At 44.0% G+C, this 17946-nt stretch overlaps 1 non-coding gene across 1 annotated transcript; it reads left to right on the top strand.

Annotated features, from left to right (window-relative positions):
* The first annotated feature begins 13171 nt into the window (after positions 1–13171).
* On the top strand, positions 13172–13278 carry LOC125407117 (U6 spliceosomal RNA). Its single transcript, XR_007234117.2, has one exon. It is a non-coding gene; the product is annotated as a U6 spliceosomal RNA (small nuclear RNA).
* The last annotated feature ends 4668 nt before the right edge of the window (positions 13279–17946 follow it).

Genomic DNA, 17946 nt, shown 5'->3' with positions numbered 1-17946 from the left:
CATCCTCTGTGAAAACAAAAGAAGACCCTCTCCAAAGCATCATATCCTTAGACCCAAATTCTGAAGTCATAATACCTTTATGAAATCCATTCTGGTTCTGCTTGGCAGCCCATATAATGAAATGTCTCTCTGCACTTAGTTCCTTCACAGTCAAAAATTTTAAAGAAAACACAATGTACATAATCCAGACTCTCTGTGAATTTTCCATTTTTCCAATTTTCCATTTAATAAAAAATGGCTTATTTTTTATTTATTTTAATCTATAACTCTGTCTCTTTAAAGACTTTACACTTTTTTTAAGGCATAAACTTTATTCTCTATATTCTTTTTCTTCCCTCTCCCAAGCCTACATACAGTCATCCAACACTGTGACCCATTTAGAGGTCTTTTATGTCTGAATCTGTCCTATTGTGAATTTGTAATTTTTTACTATCCAGAAGCATTTTTGTTTTGCAGTTTTAAATCACTAAGCACTTAAAAATCTAAGCTGTAACATTCCTAGGTCAAAAACAGGTACTGCAGGTTTGCACTGCCCAGTTCAACATGGCAGAGCCCCTTGTGACTCTGAATCAGTTGAGCCTCTGAGTTGCAGAGTTGCGGGCTGCTCTGGATATTGGCTCCACCTCTCTCCAATTTCAAAACGGTGAACGTATCATTTCTGTTAGCTCTGGGATGACTAGGTAGGAACCACAGTCAAGAATGTTTAGTAAAACTTTTGTTATATGTTTCTTGCTTAATATTGTTTGTTGTTTGTAATTTTATATTTATTATTTGTTTCTATTGTATATAGTTGTATTTGGTTTTGTTCTGTCTTATTTTAGACAAAAAAGGGAGATGATAAGGGATTTCAGCCAATCACATTCTGTCCGTGGGGTGTGTTGCCCTAAGGCAAAAATTTACCTATAAACCTGGCAGATGGGCTTCCCTGCCCTCTCTTGGCCCCTGCATTCTCGGACGGACTGTTGGGACTCTGGTGTAAGTTTTCCTTCTATTTTTTGAAGTTGTATCTTTTGTATTAAGCTAGTCTGGCTGATTTTTAATTATCGCTCGACCACGCCCGCTACAGGGTTTAGGGGAGAGGCAAGATCAGTTCAGCCCAAAGCTTAGTGACACAGAGCTGGAATTAACTCCACATCCAGGCAATTCTGGGGACGTCGTAAGATGCTTCACACAGCAACCTTGACATAGAAGAAAAAGCTAGAAAAGTCAACTGTTCCAGAGGTTAGGAAGCATCGTGCATGTGCTGAAAGTGTGGGAGGATGTGGGCTCCTGACCAGCTCCTCTTCCCACGCTGACGTCACCCAGAAAAATGAAACACTGGTCAGAAGTTGGGAAATCAGATGGCTCTGAAATCTGTACTTGTATTCCTAGAGGGTGCAGCCAGTGGCATGAAGACACAGGCGCAGTAATTAATGTTTCCGTCTGTTACAGCTGCATTAACCAAGTGCCTTCAACTAGGTCAATTATACACAAGCATCATGTTGTTCGGAGTTTTGGAGACTGGGAAACCCCGTATGAAAGTGCCAGAAGACTGATTAGCCAGTTAAGGGCTTATTTCTCATGGAAGGTGCTATCTGGGTAACCTTCCAGGGCAGAAAGGCTTTGTGATAAGAACACTTTCCTAGGCTCATCTCTGTCACTATGATAACTACTCGTACAGAAAAAAAAGAAACTTAGAGAGAAAGGGGTTTGTTTCAGTATATGGTTCCAGGTTGTAGGCCATTGATTTGGGAGACTTCAATACATGATCTCCAAACAGCACATCACACCTACCATCAAGAGCAGAGAGAGAAGAATGTGTGTGTGCCCCTTTGCTGACTTGCTTGGGTTCAGTTAGATTTCTCTACTCTTACATAACTCCCCTTCCCAGGGAATGGTGTCGCCAACAGTGGACTGCGTCTTCCCCCATCAGAAAACTTAAGGCAACCCCACACAAAAAATGACCACAAAACAACTCAATGCAGTCACTCATTGAAACTCTCTTTGCAGGCGATTTTAGGTTTTGTCAAACTGACAAAGCTAACCATCACAGACACTAATTCTATTTACCAGAGCTCTCTTCTCATTGTAAACAGAGACTGTTCTTTTGTTCCTGGCTGCCCAGACCCAAATAATCACACAGAAACTATATTAATTGCAACACTGTTTGGCCTATTAGCTCAGGCTTCTTATTAACTAACTCTTACATCTTAAAGTAACCCATCTCTATTATTTTATATTTTACCATGAGGCTCGTGGGTTCTGGCATTTTTCTCTTTCGGCAGCTACGTGGCATCTACCTGACTCTACCTTCTTTCCTCCTCTATCTCTGCTTGGATTTTCCACCTTGCTATATTCTGCCCTGCCATTGGCCAAAGCAGCTTCTTTATTAACCAATGGTAATAAAACATATTCACAGCATACAGAGAGGAATCCCACATCATCTCATGACCTGCTTATCTCCTGTGATGACAACTCTTAGGAAACTGACTGGATTTAGAATTACCTAGGAGATTGGGAAGGAACCTTTCTGGTAGTATCTGTGAGGACATTTCTACAGAAGGTTAACTGAGACAGGACAAACTACACTGAATGTGGTTAGCACCAATTCATGTGTTAGGAGTTCAGCCAGAATCAAAGGGAATAAAGCAGAAAGCCAGCCAAGTCCTTGCCTTGGCTCCTACTTTCTACCAGGGTGTGAGCAAGTCCTCCATGCCCCACTGTCACTAATGGAATCCTCCGAATCAATGGGGCAAAGTAAGCATTCATTTCCTTATGTGGTGTCTGTGAAGTGATTCAGCCTCAGCATTGAGAAAGTAACTAACTCACTCCTACGTGCCCAATCTCCTAATACTATCACATGGCCTGGGGTTAGGATCTCAACATATGAACTTGGGGCAAGGCGACTGCCACACTGTGATCAGAATACAGATCATGTGGTCATCAAGTAGAGAATCTTCATAGAAAAGTCTCCCAGCTGGGGATGCTGCATGTGTGCACAAGCATAATGGGAAGGCTGGGGTTAAATCTAGACTCACCTGGCACAGGATCTCAGCAGATCTTGAGAGAGGGGGAAGGGAAAGTCTTGGGACAGGAAGGACATGGGGCTCATGTATGACCTGGTCTGGTTGCTCCTTAGATACACACAGTACAGAGTTTCCAAAATGCCTTTCTCTGACATTTAAGCAATTTATTTTAAATAATATTACTATGGTCTAATACCAGAATATTGCACATGAAAAGAAATTCACGCTCACTAGTAGTCAGCCCCAACCTCACGCATCCATCTCTACCCTCAGCACCAACCCATCTGCTTTCTGTCTCAAAGCTCAGTAATTCCCCCCCTCTATAGTTTGTGCCAAAGGAAGAGAACATAAGTATAGACAACACACACACACACACACACACACACACATGTGCACACACTAATGTATGCTCAGATGCATGCAACCACACAGTACTTTGTGCCTGAATTTTGCTTTCACATATCTTTGGGGTTCATTTATGCAGTAGTGTGTATGAATATTTAGCCGTTTTTATTGAAAGTAATAGTCCATTGTATAACTACACTACATCTTGTTTAACTATTCAACAATGGGTGCACACTTACATTGTTTCCTTTTTTGTTTGCTTGTTTGTTTTATGAGCCGCTGTGCTGAAAATGCTCATGTACAAGTTTTTGTGTGGACACATTTTTAAATTCTCTTGGATATATTTCTAGGAGTTGAATTGCTGGGCCTTATTGTACTGTAACTTTTTGAAAAGTTGTCAAAACTGTTTTCCAGAGTGGTTGCACCATTACACATTCCCATCAACAGGGTGTGAGGCTTTTAACGTCTCTACGTGCTTGCTGACCTGCTTACAGAGGCATGAAGAACATCTGCATTTCTCTAATCAGTTGATCTATCTTTCATGTACTCATGGACCACTTGTGTGGCTTTGAATAAGTCTCTACTTAATTCTTTTTTCCAATTTTAACTGCTTTATTTGAATTCTAGGCTCTTCTCAGATATTCACAGACATTTTTCTCATATACATTTTCTTTTCACTTTCTCAATAATGTCATTTTGCTATAGTAATATTGGAGGACCATTATATAGAAAACAAATTTCTTTCTAGTCAAGGTAATGGAATCTCTCCTGTCTGTGTAGAGACCTAACATTCCAAGCAACTCAAAACATAAAAGTTGAGCCAGGCAGTCGTGGTACATGCCTTTAATCCCAGCACTAGGGAGACAGAGGCAGGTGGATCTCTGCGAGTTCGAGGTCAGCCTGTTCTACAAGAGCTAGTTCTAGGACAGGATCCAAAGCTACACAGAGAAACCCTGTCTCTAAAACAAAAAAATCATAAAAGTTATTACAACTGGGCTGGTCTATAGCCTGACTAAGGGACTACCCTCAGGAAGACAGATTCACCTGGTGTGGGACAATTCTGTATTCTGTCAATTTTGTGTTAAATAAATGCTGATTGGCCAGTAGCCAGGCAGGAAGTATAGGTGGGACAACCAGACAGGAAGTAGAGGTGGATCAGAGAGAACAGGAGAATTCTGTGAAGAAAGAAGCCCATTCCTCTGCAGTCCTGTCCAGACACTGCAGAAGGAAGGATGTGGCCTGCCTTGCTGAAAAAGGTACCAAGCCATGTGGCTAACATATGCTAGAATAATGGGCTAATAAAAGTTATAAGAGTTAATAAGAAGCCTAAGCTAATGGGCCAATCAGTTTATAACTTATGGAGACCTCTGTATGATTTTTTGGAGGGCTAAACAGCTGTGGGACCTGGTGGGAGGACAGAAACCCCAACAAGCAGACCCCTCATGTTACATTCACCTAACGTCATAATGAAGAGTTGGGGGGAATAATTAACCCTTTAATGAGATAATATGCTTTTCCTTCCCAGAAACACTGCCCTGGTGCTGGCACTTAACAGAGTTACAGTGACACAGCTTTACTAAATCTGTCTGCTCCTTTGAACTACTCAAAAAAAAAATGTCACTTTTCATTTTCTTCTTTTTCTTCCTTTTCTAGGATTGCCTTCCCTAATACTTTGAGCTTCACTCTTTCTCAAAACTCCTCCTCCCCACCATGTGGCTGATTATCTGTGTGTAGCTGACCCCCATGCTGGCTTAGCTTTTTTCTCTTTCTTCTTCATCTCCCTTCTCTAGGCAGATGCTGAGGTTCACAGCCCCAGCCCCCAAGTTTCCCTTTCAAAATCTAACAAAATGTCCTCAAGCTTTCTTTTGAGTTCGTTCTCCAATTTTTTTTTTAACAAGACTAAGAGCCCTGATGAGATCCCAGTTCCACAGATAACCTGATGGTATGACCTTATGGTACCCCAGCTCCACAGTTAACCTGGTGGTATGCCCTTATGGTACCTAAGCTCCACAGATAACCTGGTGGTATGACCTTATGGTACCCAAGCTCCACAGATAACCTGGTGGTATGACCTTATGGTACCCAACTTCACAGATAACCTGGTGGTATGACCTTATGGTACCCAACTTCACAGATAACCTGGTGGTATGACCTTATGGTACCCCAGCTCCTCAGACAACCTGGTGGTATGACCTTATGGTACCTCAGCTCCACAGATAACCTGGTGGTGTGACCTTATGGTACCCAACTTCACAGATAACCTAGTGGTATGACCTTATGGTACACCAGTTGGTATGGCCCTAAGTTTCCACTAGAATATTTTCTGCATGTTTTTTAAACTTTGACTACGAAGTCCAATTTGACTTCGTCAAAGGAAATTTGACTGTTTCCGTTGGGCACAAGCTTTTGATGTCATGTATAAGAATTCAAGATCATTGTAGCTTACTTTGTTTTTTAATCTGAGAAGGTTATATTGTTAAATTACACTAAAGTCTGGTCATTTTGACCTATAAATCTTTGAAGTGAGCTGAATGCAAACTCAAGATTCTGCATGTGGGTAATCAGTGGTTTGAGCCCCAGGCCTGAAGAAGTTTATCTTCACATCAAGTAGTATTGATTCATTTTTGAAAATCAGTTGACCATAACTGTGAAGATTTGTGCACAGCCTCAACCTTCATGCAAGGACTACACAGTCACAATCACTACGACTTTGCCGTGTTTAACAAGCCCTTCAATTTGCATTGCCTCTCAAGACTTTTCAACATTTTAGATTTCCATGAATTCTATACAAATTTTAGAATTAGTTTATCTGTTTTTTTCAAAATAGCTTGAGAGTTTGATAAGGATAATATTAAAATTTTGATTAATTGTGAACATTGGTTAATAGGGGAGGTATTGCTGTCCTAACAATGTCATGCCATTCCATCTCTGAACATCAGGTTTTCCTATTAAGATTTTATTTAATTTACTTAAGTGATATAGAAGTTTTCAATGTATGTACATATTGTATATCTCTTTTGCAAAATTATTTGGCCTTCTGTTTTAAAATTTGTTTTAATTTATGTTACATACCAGCCACAATTCCTCCTGCCGTCCCTCCTCCTGGTCCCCCTCTGCTCTCCGCTCTACTCCTTCAAAAAGATAAAGCTGTTTTTCTTTTTGATGTTATTGTAAGGGAAATGTTAAGTTCACATGCACAATGTTTATTGCTAATATATAGTGACATAGTAGACTCGTGTATGTTGATCTTGTATCCAGAATGTTCTCTGAAATCATTTCTAATGTCTTTAACAGCTAATGTTAACAGTTTAACTTTTTAACGTCTAAGGAGTTTTATTTTTTTTTAACTCTAACACCCTTTAACGATTTCATACATAAAATACTGTGATTCTATTCACATCATTACCCTCTCAAAGTCCCCTGCCATACCTACTGGCCTCCTCTTCCTCCCATTAGTCCCCTCCTGCTTGGTCTTCTTGTTGTTAATGAACAAGTTCATGACATGTTCAAAAGACATCCTTCCAACTCTCCCATCTCATCTGGGTCCCCTTTGTCTCTTTTTATTGCCTAATTTATGCCTCTGAATCTTCTCTATGGTGCTGAACAAGAACAAGATACTAACATCATCCCTCATTTTAGGGGGAAGGCGTCCAGCACCTCACCCCACAAAGGCACTGTGAGTTTCCTGGGGCTGTTGTCGTTCAAGTCTCCTGGTTGACTATTTATTTGGTTTTCAAAGCCACTTCATTTCGTTTTGCAGCCCTCACATACAGGAGGAGCTGTTTGTGTCACTGCCGTTCCAGGGGACAACTGGAAACTTTCTGGTGACTCAACTGGGTTCAGAATGAGCACATCCTGTCTGTAGAGTATAATTAAGCCAAAACAATGATCTCTAGCATTTGCTAGACTAACAAGCTAACTAAGATGTTTTCTTTGATACCTCCTGGTGTAGCTGAAGTGACTTAGTCCATATATCACAAAAGAACTTTTTGTTTGACAAAATTATTTTGCCCGCATTGACATTAAGTTTCCCCTCTACATCATGCGGGAAAATTTGCATCTGCTATTACTGTCTAACTGGATAAGTGGATATTGAATAAGGATTCATTTGAAACCTGTGATCTTTAGAATGCTGTCATATCTGAAGACAGCGGGTGTTTGTGCTGAAGATGTGCCAGGCAGAGGATACAGAGGCCATTTTGCCATCTTTACCCTGACCAGATGAACTGTAGCTGTTCTTTAAGTATCTGACTTCATATTTTGGTGCAAATCCACAGGCTCATTGTGTCCATGAATGATAACACAGCATCTTGTAAGAAGCATGCCTAGGGCATGAGGGGAGCACAGTAAGGCAATCGATACTAATTGGAAGAGAGGGAGATATGAGGGCATGAAGGTTACCTTCATCACTATAGGCAAGAAGGTCTATGGTCCATTTAACCCGGCACTGGGTGCAGCACGTTCCAACAAAACATGTGCTAAAACAAAAGCATTTTTTGCCACAAACACTGGGGAGGGGTGGCGGGAAGATTGTGCCTGGTGTTTCGACTGTGCACTGTACCCCTGCACAGTCTGCCAGGAAGTTGGGCTTCAAGAACTTCAAGTTCACCAACTTTCTTGAACTCAGTATTTACTGGAATAAAAACCATTTTGGGGGGGTGATTACCCATGATGGGACCCACATGTAGCAATCTCTACTCAGTGATTAGATGATGAAATGATAAACTCATGTTATAACTGAAGAACACTATTTTAAAGAGGAGATTTGGAAGTTATTGGGGGCACGTCACCATGATTACAACACTCACAGCTGCCGCGTGTAAAAAGGTGGAGCCAAAAGACTTTAAAATCAGTGACCCAGTGTGAAGTGTCTGCAGATCTTGGCATAGGAACAGCCCAAAGCTTCAGAAAATAGACAAGCTTGCTTCTCCTGAGTGGCCATTCTTGGCAGCATGAAGAGAGAGTCAGTGATGCCCCCTGATGAAGCAGCTCTGCTGTCACTCAGGGCCTCATGGGGCATAATCTGAAGAAAAGCATAGGGTGTCTATGAGTAGATCACAGAGTAGAAGCAAACTTCCAAACTCATTCTGTTTGAACCCACTTGACTTAGTGGAATAATTTCCCTCCCAAATAAACACCTTGGTCTGCCTCTGGATACAGACGAGGGGACTGGCTCCCAAGAAAATGGTTAGGAAGGCACAACTGAAAACATTGCCAATGGATGTGGCCTGCGAGGTGAAAAGGAACGTGGGTGGCGGAGGTGACGTGTTTGTGAAGAAGGGAGCAAGTGAGGGCTTCATGATTCAGTCGTGAGGAATGTGTTCAGTAGGAGTGCACAGAAGCACAGGTGGCTGAGTACTTTGAGCGAAAAGTTGGCACCAATTGCGTAAGTCTTGTTCACTGAGTGATGCTAGCATTTCTTCTTCCCACATCTTCCCATCGTGCTGAGGTTCCTAGGCCTTTCCTTCCTTTTGAGCGGTATTCTGAGGAACTTGGTGGTGGCACAGGAAGCAAACATCTCCACCTACACCTCACAAAGGATCAGGTATTCAAGGAGCAGTGTACAAAGAACAGGCCCTGAAGTATGATGTGGTCACCAGCAGCAAAGTGAGAAAGGAAAGTGTGTAGAGGAGGCAGAGCTGGCAAGAGGGACCAAGGCTGATGGAAGGAACCAGTTCTGGTGGGGAAAACCCTATGTGGTAGATGGAGTTGGGATGGGAGATAGGAGGAGGGGCCAAGGCTGTGATGGAGATAGGAGGAGGGGCCAAGGCTGTGATGAGATAGGAGGAGGGGCCAAGGCTGTGATGAGCTAGGAGGAGGGGCCAAGGCTGTGATGGAATAGGAGGAGGGGCCAAGGCTGTGATGAGCTAGGAGGAGGGGCCAAGGCTGTGATGGAGATAGGAGGAGGGGCTAAGGCTGTGATGGAGATAGGAGGAGGGGCCAAGGTTGTGATGGAGATTGGAGGAGAGGATCCAAGGCTGTAGGGAAACCATCTGTCAAATGTCTAGGTAATGTCTTAAAAAAAGAAGAAATTGGTGGAAAGACAGTACATAGGACAGGAGAGACCATACAAGTATTCTCTTTTCTTTATTGTTATTAAAGCACTAGAAAAGTGAGCGAGAATAAGGTCTGGAAGCTGGGGAAATTGGTGTCAGTTAGTTCATAACTCAGTGAGTGTAGAAATACCGAGTGTTGTTCTAACTTCTGAGGTGGCCAAAGTTGAATGTAACCCCTACTTCTGTAACCCTGAACTAGATCATCTTGGGAAGAACAGAACCCACTGAACCTGGTCCCTTCACCTAAGAAATGACCTAAATGCACTGACTCTGCTGGTAATAAAGCCTCATAACTCACTCCTGAGAGGGCGTCATCAACATTATACCACAGCTGCAGTCACTAATGGGTCCAGAAAGCCCACACCAGAGACCTCCTCATGATGGACTTACAATTACTCACCCTCCAGCTCCGTACAGCCCTGGACCACAGAAGAGCCACTCAGAAGTCAAACTGCAATGAGTTTCAGCACTGCCGAGGATCTTCCCCATTTCTATGACAACATTTTGGAGAAAGAGGAACTGGATGGACAGAGGTAGGTGTGGGAAGGCCCTCTTAGTAGAAGGAGGCACGGCAAGCTGTGTGTCAAAGTTTGGATTTTAGAAAGGAGATTCTGAGATAGAGCCTAGGTCATCACCAGTCCCTGGCTTTAGAGGCTTGCACTTGTCACTCGATTGGAAGTGATTTCTGAAGTTAGGAGGGTCCTGTGTCTAGATCGGGGAAACAGTCGTTTCAGAATACATTCTCATGACCAAATGTGGCCCAGTTCATGCTCCCAACTACAATCTTCGGTGCGCACTTGCCAGTTCCCAGAGACCATGTCCCTTCCCACTGTTTGCCACTCGCTCCCTCCTCCTAGCGCTGCAGCCCTGAAGAGCTGCAGGGTGAAGTGCAGCTCGTGGGGGCTGTTGCTGCGGCGAGGACTCAGGCTGGTCCCTGCTGACCTCTCTCCCAGGTCATCTCCCCCACCTCCCAGTCTCCCTCAATGTTAGAAACTTCCTGTTCCCGTGACCACATGTTTGTCATTCATTCATACATGCTTCCCCTTTTCCTGTCCTACCTCCAGATTGTGAGCTCCTCGAGGGCAGCCTATGCCTGAGGCATCTGGGAACATTCTATCTAGTGAATGATGCCTTACTCTTCTTTTACTGTGTTGCACACACACACACACACACACACACACACACACACACACACACACAAATGAGCAGACTTATTTGGTATTTGCTGTCTCTGCCTTATTCCAAGTACTTTGCTGAGCATTCTAATGAAGTACTTGTGTTATTCTTTATAATAAATTTATATATGCCCTATTGTTGCCCTCTCCCAAATTAAAACTATGAAACTTGAGTTGTAGTGAAATCAAGTATTTGGCTTCAAGTCAAAAAAAAAAAAAAGCCAGTAAGTGTCCAAGTTGCGGCTGGCCAGATTCATCCATCTGCCTCAGAAATTGTTTTAATGTTTAGAAAAAAAATTCAAATGGTTTTAAGCAAATTGTAGGCTTTGGATCATGTAAGGCCCCTTGTGTGAGCTTATTTACCATGTGACTTTGGGTTGAATCCTTGATTTCTCCTCTCTGCAAAATGGAGTTAGTACTTGAACCCAAAGGCTTTCTCATGAATAAAATAACCGACATTCTAGTAGGTATTTCACAGTCTCCCTGAACAGGCCTGGGACAGAGGGTGAAGCCGGCGGACGTCACTTCCCAAGAGTTAAGGGGCACACTGTGTTAAGAGCAAGTCTGAAACCCAAACAACCTTGACCAGGGCACCTCCTGTCCCCAACCTGTCCCAGCACAGCTCTCAGGAAATCATTGTCACTCTTGTCCAGAATCAGCCTTTCTTCATGTAACTGTTATGATTCACATATAGAATACTCTGCAGACTTGTGCATCTGAATAGCTAGCACTGCCCAGGAACCTTGTAGAAACCTTGCAGAGCCTTTGAGAGATGAGGCCCAGCAGGAGGAAGAGGATCTTTGGGGACCTTGTGGTTCGTGGGTTGGCCCTGTTTTCTGTCCCAACCATGCTTGTTTGCTCTGCTGCTATGTGAGTAAGCAGTCACCATACACTCCTGCTGTCCCTGAGCTACCCACCGCATCTCCCCATTATGACAGATCAAATTTCCTCAGTCGATAGACCCAAACATGCTCTTCTCTGCTAAATCACTTCTTGTTAGGAGTTGGATCACAATGAGAGACACAACCAATGCAGAGACAAAGGGTAGAAGTGTTCTTTCCAGATGAACAACTATTTCCACCCTTCACACCCCGCTCTTACACACAGGTCCGCACTGTCTCTTCCATCTGTGTCCTGCTCTCAGACCATATCTGTGTAGTTTCCATACAATGGGAGATTTCTCTGTGGTTCTAGTCGTAAAATGTTGTACATTAGCCAGACAGGGCCTCCACACAAGCGCAGTCCTCGTAGGCAGTCTTTCTAGAAGAGACATGATCTGTTCCACTTCTGGAGCATTCTTATCTCTTTCTAGGCATTGCGGCCAAGGACTGGGGATGAATTGCACTGGGCTCTGGAGTCTTGTGGCCTTAGCCTTGCATTGGTCCCCTCCAAGGTTGTATGTCAGTCGGGAAACTCCAGGCTCGTCTGAGCATCCAGTGGAATTTTGATTGGGATAAAATGGTCAATGATGCTGGAGGGTTTTGGAAAATGTTGAAATACAGAACTGTGGGGAAGCCACTCCTGACTACCTGGTGGAGAGGTCATCTGGGAAGGTCAACCTTAGGACTAAGAACCTGCTCCCACGGCTGAGTGGCAAGGCTGTTAGGAACCAGTGGCTTAGGGCTGGACAGAGTAGGAAGGCATGTCCCCTTGCTGAACACTCTCCGTGTTCCTACAATAAGTGTGAAATATGTCTCAAGACTGTTTTTTTTAAATAAGGGATCTTTCTATCTTGTTAATATACATTAAAATTTTTATTCTTTCTCCATCTTCCTCTCTCACTTTCTCTCTCCCATATTTAATAAAATTATAAGCAATTATGATAAAATTAGTACTATTTATTCTTCTCTAGAAACCTCTGCAATGTGCCTGGAAGCTAATCCAAATCAAAGCATCAAGAGACAGTTACATAGGCAGTGTTCTGGGGAATATTTCTTTGGGTGTTTCTTTCCTCATTGACTTCCTTGTCCTGAAAAAATGAACAACACAATAGAGATCAAAATCTAAACTCTCCTTTCTGTTAGTTCTGTCTGATGGAGGAACGATACAGCCACCACCAGCATGATTCACTTTGTCATTGTAGGTTCTGAGTAGCCACATCATGAAGTGTTTTTAGAAATGCAACATTGGTGCTTGTAATATACATCACTCAACTTGTTATATCCAAAATAAAATTTCAACATGGAATTGGTATAAAAATTGTGAATGAAGTGTTTTACATTTATGTAAAGTTTGGTATATCTTCCACATAGTCAAGATCTCTGAACTTAGATGGGCCATATTTCAGGTGCTTAGCAGCCATTTCAGGAGTGGCTCCCACACCCAACACTGAACCATACAATTCTAGTCCTACATGTCTCCTCAGGGAACCCCCATGGGTATTGGTCTTAGATTGAGAATGTGATGAATTCTGATATAACTGGTTTTCTAGATGCCACATAGTGAGATGCTTGTTTATGAAAGAAACTTAGACATACCAAGCCTCGGTTTTTCTCAACAACAAGCAAGAAGATGTGTTAACTTCATAGGTCTAAGAATCTAATCATTGAAGCCTCAGCTGTATATTCAAGTAGTTCAAATCATTATTGCCTTGCTTGCTTTGGCAGCATGTGTACTAAAACTGGACCACTACAAAGAAGGTTAGCATGGCCCCTGTGCAAGGATGGCTTCAACATTCTGGAAGAATTCCATGTTTTTGGCACCTCATGGGAAAGGGGAAGTCGGTTTCCTCCAATGGCATGTCATTGAGTACATCAGCCACACTCCAGGGCAGGCCCTGGTCCCAGGAGGAATTGATCAACATAAAACAGATTCCATGTTTTGTTGTTGTTTGGTTGTTTTTTTTTTTTTGTGGAACTTTTGTTTTGTTGATTTTTTTCTTTTCTCTTATTTGAGAGAAAAAAACAAAGTCAGAAGGGTAGGAAAGTGGGGAGAATCTGTTAGGGGGAGATGGGGAGGAGAAAGACTATGATAAAATACATTGTATGAAAAATTTTAAAATCTTGTCTAATTAAAAACTATTATTGCCATTAGAAGTAATAGTAATGTTGAACACCTTTAATTTGAAAATATTAACTCCAAATGCTTCAAAATCCAAAACCTTTTGAGCGCCAACACACCAGTTCAGGCAGGAGGTTCGGCATCTACCTCATGTCACCAAACACAAACATGTTGAACAAAATGATCTCTAGCCTATGTGGGAAGGTGCTCGGGAAACAGAAAATGAGTTTGGATCTGAACTCGCCATCCACCTTTCAGACAGCTCTTCATGTGTGTGCAAATGTCCCAAAATTTGAAATCCGGAACCCGTCTGGACCTAAGCACTTTTAGCAGAAAGCCTCCAACCACTAATATAAGTACCCACGATGGATCTCAGACAGTGGAGTTCATTTACGGGTGGTCACCTGGGCACACGGCGGAGGAGTTGTGGGAAAATATTTGAGATGACTCAGCTCCAGGTTTCCTGATTAATGAGACCTAGAGAGTGGGATGGGGTAGATGAACCACGCCACACCCACTGCTCACACACTCCTCTACAAGATCACACGCAAACCTCAGCAGCCCCTTGCTATAATTTAAAGCAGGATGCCTTCTTTATTTAGATATTCTAGTATAACATGTGTTACAAAATACATGCAAAGCAGGCACCTCTATCATACATCATACATTACGCGCACAAAGCACACACATTCAGGTACAGCCTACAGAGTGGCGGTTCAGTGTGCTGAAAACAAGAGATGCAAGAAGGGGTAATAACTCCAAACCAGCATGGGACAGTTCGTAATGACCATCAGGAAGTCCTTGTTAAGAATGCCATCTATTATTAGACTGACACAGCTTCCGCTGGGACACAGGAAAAACGCGTAACCCGAGACACTTCAGGCAGGACAGGCACTGCTGAGAGCAGGAGAGAAACAAAGCGCTTACTTGCCAGGAGACGCCAGAGACAGCTCAGGCTCCTGTTTGAATCAGGGCAGAGAGCAGACCTTGGGGCACAACTGAGAGTCCTTTGTGCAGCGGGGCTGTGGGGACAATGAGAGGCAATGGAGGGTGTCGGGTCTAAACCACACAGCGGGACAAGAACACGAATGCAGTGAGTAGGTTGCACATCAAGCAAAAGCGGTGCCCTTGGTGTCGGGATTTCTTGGCATGTGACGAGGTGACGTCAATCAAAAGACAGCATGGGAAGATCCCCATGGGTGTCTCCTAAAAGCGTTGGCAGTTGGTGGACCACTGTGTTGCAAGGGGTATCAATGGATAGTTGACCCAGGAAGCTCAGCCATAGCTGGACAGCCTCTGTGAAGGATGTTAAATGACTGTGTTGTCGAGAAGCACAGGATGGAGAAAAGCTACCTGCAGCGTTCACTGATGGAGTGCTCATATACATACTGAGTTGTGCAAAATTCAGTACCCCAGATGGTCTGTGTACGAGCTGAGTGTCCCTTACCAGGAGGTGAGAGATCCTTCAGATATGTGGTTTGGTCAGATTTTGGAATATCTTCAAAGAACTCACAGGTTGAACATCTCTAATATAAAAATTCTAAATGTAAGATATTTCAAAATCTGGAAATCCCAAATGTTCCAAAGTTAAAATCAGATATTACAACGTTTAGGAATTAGGATTCTTTGGATTAGAGTCATGCAGCCTGCAGGTGATGCTAATGGACATAATAAATCCGGGTGGAAGTTAACTCTTTAAGTTACAGAGTTACAAGTCTTAAGTGGTGCAGCCTTTGCAACCGCCTGGCTCATAGAAGAAATGAATTGTTTGATGGCGAATGAATGCATGAGATTAGCTGGCAGCATATAGCAAGCGAGCTAATTGAAGTGAATCTGAAGTGGGAGTTCTCCTATGTAACTGCTGTGCCCCTGCCTGCAAGCCCCACCGGCAAAGGTTTTAGCCTGTCCCTGGGGTACACTGGTCAAACCCTACCTACAGTTCCTGTGAACTGGATACCACAATGGAGAGGGGTCTGAGAATCGGTTTGCCAGGAAACAAGGGAAGGTTTGGGAAGAGGAGAATTGGGTTAGATTATCAGTTCTGTCAAAATACCTCAGGCTTTTTACGAGAGGCCTAGCTGTCCTTACCCAAAGTGAAGTGAGAAGATACAGGAGGAAAGACAGAAAGAGATATCAGGAAGTCATTTCCGACAGAAGCATCTAGTAACTTGGTCTGCTGATAAGCAACATGTCGGTGCAAACTCTCAGCAGAGTCTGAACAGGGGCCTCCCGTGGGCACCTAAGGTGGTTCTGGTGTGGGTGGCTAGTCAAATTTGATCGCTGTGTCTTGCCTAGGGTTGAGACCAGGCAGCCGCACTGCCAGCCCTATCAGTGCCAGCAGAGGGCGCGCTCCAGGCGGGCGCGGACAGGTGCCTAGTAGCTGGGGTTCGCCTAAATTGGAGGGGGTTGCGCCATGGAAGCAGCCAACAGGGGCCTTGGTTGGCCAGGTAATGAGGGAAGAAGCAAAGAGTTTACCTAAACTGGGGAGTACGGGTTCTCCACCTGCACAGGCACAAATCCCTGGAGCCGGGTAGGAGCTGGGCAGGCAGCGGGGATACTGAAGAGGGGCCTCAGAGGCCACAGAGAAACACTATTATTACTTCTCAGGGTCTCATTTCTTTGGAATTTCCCCTGAGCATTCCTCCCAACGCCTTCATCCCCCACCCATGCAGCCGCCCTGCCCTCCTGTGTGGGGGACTTCTCATTTCCCAGCTGCCGAGGGACACAATCAACCAAGGAGTCAGGGCTGGAAAGGGCTTTTCTCCCTCTTTAGAGGGTATTAACTGCTCAGAAATGGCAGGCCCAAAAGCTCGGTACCCACAGAGCAAAACGTAATCTTCAGGTTTCCCTGGGTGTGAACCGAAGAGAGTTACAGTTGGATGCCCTGCTGGATCTCAGGGTCTCCTATAGGTTTAACAAATTTAGCAATCCCAGGTGACCCCACAGAGGAAAGGGAAAATGTCTTCCCGATGCCATCCCAGTCAACCTTACAGAACCAATCAGCTTTCTCAGTCACAGAGGCAGCCGCATGTGTCCGGATGTGGTTGTTCTAGGCTGCTGACAGTTCCTGCTGTGTCCTTGGACATCTCCACCCTTCTGTTCTGTCCCTTCCCGGGCTGGTGCTTGTCTGTGAGCCAACAGCCTGTTCAGTATCAAGCACAACTAGGCCAGGGGCTTCCCTGATGCCAGGAAGCTCTTGGGGAGTTCTCTCTCTCTCTCTCTCTCTCTCTCTCTCTCTCTTTCTCTCTCTCTTTCTCTCTTCCTCCATCCCTCTCTCCCTTCTTTCCTCTACCCCTCCCTCCCATTAACCTACAATGATCATTCTTCTGCAGGCAGATCCTTGAGCCATGTGATTTCAGTGGATAAACTGTCTGTTTATGATTAAGAGCGGTCACAGTTCATAAGGCTTTGCTCATTATAATCTTGCTTTATTTTGCTTTCTCTAAGAAGCCAGAAATGCCCAAAAGAGCAACACAAACCCTTTTGTACCTGGCAGGAGCAGTGCGATTGTTTATGTCCAGCTGTTCCCTTTCCTACTGGCACAGCTGGGTAAACCAGAGCGCAGGCCAGAAAGGGGACATGGCAGTCCACAGAGCTCGGGTGGCCTGTACACCCAGTTGCTGCCTGCAGCCCAGAGAAGACAGAAACCCAAATCCTCCACGCAGTTTCCAGCAGGAGAAGCAATCCTTGCTTGTAGCATATGATTCTTATAGAAACACTAACAAGCACAAGGCAAGCAGTCGCCCCGCTGCAACACTATACTTTTAAACAAATTAGTAAGTAAATAGATGAGCGATCTCTGCCAACCATTCACTGGGAATTAGGAAGGCTTACTGGTCCCAGATTGTGGTATTTTTTTTTAAAAAATCAGGGTATTTGCATTATGAAAACTTAACCAAGCTATCCACATATATACAGGTTGTAACTGGGTTCCTTTCATGGGTTGAGATACCGTTTGCTCTATTTCCAGCTTCTAGACTAAAAATTACAGCATGCACAGACTTCCTATTATCACTCAGATGAGAGCATTCAGTGATCAGACAGGCAGACAAGTTGTGGAGGGTTAGAGGGAAAAACTGTTTAGACGCATGAAAGATGCCCTCTTGGTGGCAGGGTTTGGGGATGACATCCGTGTGGGAGTTGGGTGTGTGAAAAGCTAGGCCTAGAGACGTAAACTCAGGCTAGGTTCAGCTCCCAGTATCTGAAAACAAAATGAACAAACAATGAACACAGAGGAAGTTACTGTGCAACCAAGTTGCCGGGGGTAACAGTACCTAAGAGGATACCCCAGGAGCCCCTGGACAGGACCCTCTACTCGTTCTGCTGATGACCAAATCCAAGCCAGATGGCTGCCCTTGTGCAAGG

This window comes from Myodes glareolus, chromosome 3, assembly GCF_982192425.1.
Source record: "Myodes glareolus chromosome 3, mMyoGla1.1, whole genome shotgun sequence".
NCBI lineage: Eukaryota > Metazoa > Chordata > Mammalia > Rodentia > Cricetidae > Myodes > Myodes glareolus.
This window is presented reverse-complemented; position numbering and strand designations above follow the sequence as displayed.